Here is a 3,510-nt window from a genome sequence, read left to right as displayed (position 1 = left end):
CTCTCCCCACATGCTTGCCTCTTTATCCTCTGCAGCATTCACCACCCCCCTTTTGCCAGGGCAGACAGCTCATTTTGGCTAGGCAGAAACAGTGGTGGCAGCTCTGGATCAGAGCTGGGGGGAGGGGGTAGAGGGGGATAGGGCAGGGGCCCCTAACCCAGTGCTCTTATCTGAAAGTACTGCCCTCCCACCCCATGTTGCTTGGGGAGAAAAAAACCTCATCATGGATTCAAGTAAATATGGTAATGCACACTTCTTAAGCGTTACTAGAACAAGTATTAGTCTTGATCTCCACAAAGCTGACATCCTTCATACTGTTTCTATTACTCCAGTGCTAACACTGAGTAAAATGCAAACAAAGGCCATGACTGCAACTGGAAATTTCAATTCAGGCACAGCAAATCAATTAGCATAAAATAAGATTTTCCCTCCAAATCCAGATGAACTCTACTTGAGGTTCAGCTCCTGGTGTCTGGATGCCAAACAGCTGGAGCAGCAGGACAGTCTCCTGTTCTCCTCTTACACTGGGGACTCCCATGTTGGAGCAGCTGGGGAGGGAAGCATCTGGGGCCCCTTCCCATCTACACAAAAGATGTGAACAACTGCCTCCCACCCCCACCCTCACCCTGTCCAGACTGAAGTGACCCTGTTCTCTGGAAGACATGAGAACCTTTGCCCATGGCTTCATTCCTCCTGCTCCTTGGGGTAAGTTAAGCCACAAGAAAGTGTGTGGACATTTGCTTTTCCAGGAGCCACTTCTATGTGGTTGGAGCCTGGTTACTCTTTTCTCAAAACAGCCATTTTTGCTCCAGGAGAAAAAGTTGGAATGTCTGCATACTTGTGGTTTCTACCAGGAGAATCGCCGGTAGAAACAGGATGCTTGTACATAGCTTTAATGATCAAATATGGTGACAGACTAATTAGCTATGTAAAATCGGTATTATTTTAAATTCAGAGAAAGGGTGAGTTTCAATAAATAATACCCTAAATGTTAAGAGACTGGGCTAGAATTCTCACCTCCGAAATAAGCTTGTTGTGTGACTTAAAGTTTTTCACCTCCGTTGTGTCTTGGGAGGTAGCATTATTTAATTTCTCCCCTTTGTGAATGGGGAAACCGGGGTGAAGGGACTTACTTTATATAAAGCAAAAAAACCTAAACCCCACAAATAGAGATAGTCAGAAAAAGACACAAAATTATTATTTTTTCTAGAAAAGCTTTTTATAAATACTTTATTTGTAGCTCTGAGCACATGCAGCTGTAGTCTTTAACTTATGATAAAGAATTCATTAAAATGAATTATTGAAAAATGCTTACCAGACGATGCCATAGCAACTTACTGTAAAGCATGACAGATGTGGCTACTGGTAGAACAGGCATCAGTGCATGTACATTTAATATAGGAGCTTAAGCAATTATGGCAAATTCTATAAAGTCTAGTTTAATATAAAGCAGAGTGCTAGCATCTCATTTCCAGAGCTTAAAATAGGTACTGTTTCCTATATTAAAATAGCCTTTTATAGAGTCAAGTCTATATATATTCCTAATTAGTAAGGGGATTTTCAGGAGGGATATAAATGGCTACCATGGCATTGCATTGGGTGGCCAGCATTTGAAAGGGTCAGTGTTTTCATAAGATTACAGAACAGCATGCCCCACATCTGCTTGTATATTTGAAAAAAGATTTCAGTGACAGAATCAGAAAGAGAATAGAGAAAAGTATTCTCTCTGGCCAAGCACTAGTCTCATGGAGGCAGAGGATCTTTATTGAATAAATAGGATCAGCGGACACAGACTACTGTCATTTTCTCTCAGTGAACGCACTGCGAGGGATTTCTCCTGTCTTCCTCTACAATTAATTTGGAGACAGAGTCTTCCCAGCCAGCTGGCAAATACATAATAGAACACCTATTGGTGAGATGCCTGCTTGCTGAGTGATGAGACACTGCTAATCCATCTGCAAGTTTGTGTCTCAAGTTCTTAGGGTGTCCTACTGATAGAGAGATATGCCCCAAACTCCAGGATAATAAAAGGGGAGATGTCCAGAGTGTGGGGCAGCTGTGGGTGAGCCTCCTGCTGGGCACGGGGCTTGTTGGCAGCTGCCCTGACCGGCATGGAGCTGGCTGCTATGGGGAGGAGGGGAGGGCTGGGAATCAAGCCCTCGCTTGTCTCCCCAGAGCAGCCAGCTCCATGTGGGGAGCAGGAACAGGGGGCAGAGAGCTCCCCAGTTCTGGCCCTCATCAGCTCCCCAGCTTCTGGGGGAAGCCAGGGAGCTCCAGGGCCGTAGACAAAGAGCTTCTTATCCCGTTGGCTAGCTAGGCTAACCAGGAACAAATTTGCTCCTGGTCAGCATCTCTGCACAGATTACTGCACAGTATTTAGTGTGCAGGTACTTTACTACCTGTATTTATAGGTAGTACCTAACTTTGTAGTAGACCAATTTACTGCACAGTAATTGTGAGCACATTGTAGTTAGTGATGCTTTACTGTGCAATAGATTAATGTACTGCACAGTAAAGCATTTCATGTAGACATCCCCACCCCCAGTAGCTAAAAGAAGCTGGAATTCAATGAGGCTTGAAGTCAACTATTGCTGTAAAAAGACTTTTCACAGTAGTAAGCACTATGCCTGGTGCTCAGTAACTGCTACATCAGGTCTCAAACTACTGATTTCAGAGCCTGCGTTTATAGTTTTTTTAAATTGAAAATTGCAATGAAATCAAGTTTCTAATCTGCAGAAACAAAAATGCTTCTGGGGCAGAGGATTCTGATTTAGGCCTGTGGTATCAAGGCTCTAAATTAGGACCCAAGTTAAAATGGTAAGAGAATACTGAATATAGAAATGTGAATGGTGTTGCTACACTAACCAAATGAGAAGTTGCTATATATCCAAGAGGATGCTTATGAAGGTAGGAAGAATGGTATATTGAATAAAACACAAATGGAATAAAGAGCTGGTTACAAATTTTTATTTAGCCACAAACTTCCTAGGCAAATGGGGATAAACCAGTTTGTCTACACTCTGACCCACTTGCCCATCTGTAATGTGAGGATAATACTTTTCTACTTTCAGAAGGTGGTTTTAGGAGGATAAAATTCAGCAATGATTATGAGATGCTCAGAAAATAGGACAGTAAAGATAAATAAGTACCTGAAGACAAACACCTTTCAGTTGGACTTTTAGACCTTGCTCTCTAAAACAAATCTCTCTGTTGCACTGCTGTGGCATCATCCTAGGACTATATTACTGTCCTCTATGACACTGGATGGTACTGTCAGATTTCTGATGACCTGGGTGATCATGTAGCAGAATGAACACGTTAGGCTCAGAGAGCTGTGGCACAGGCCTGCCTCTAGGACTGACTAGCCACGCAGCAGTAAGGTTTTCTGAAGCAGAAAACCAAACAAGCATGTACATCTTCATGGGGAAAAAAATCAATTATTATTTTTTTAAAACCCAAACACAAATAGTTCACTGAAATGCAGGCATGGCCTTTTCTTTTTATTGTGGA

This window comes from Gavialis gangeticus, unplaced genomic scaffold (genome assembly GCF_001723915.1).
Source record: "Gavialis gangeticus isolate Ggan-Ray unplaced genomic scaffold, GavGan_comp1, whole genome shotgun sequence".
Taxonomy (NCBI): domain Eukaryota; kingdom Metazoa; phylum Chordata; order Crocodylia; family Gavialidae; genus Gavialis; species Gavialis gangeticus.
The sequence above is the reverse complement of the archived record's forward strand: the minus strand, read 5'-3'. Positions refer to the sequence as shown.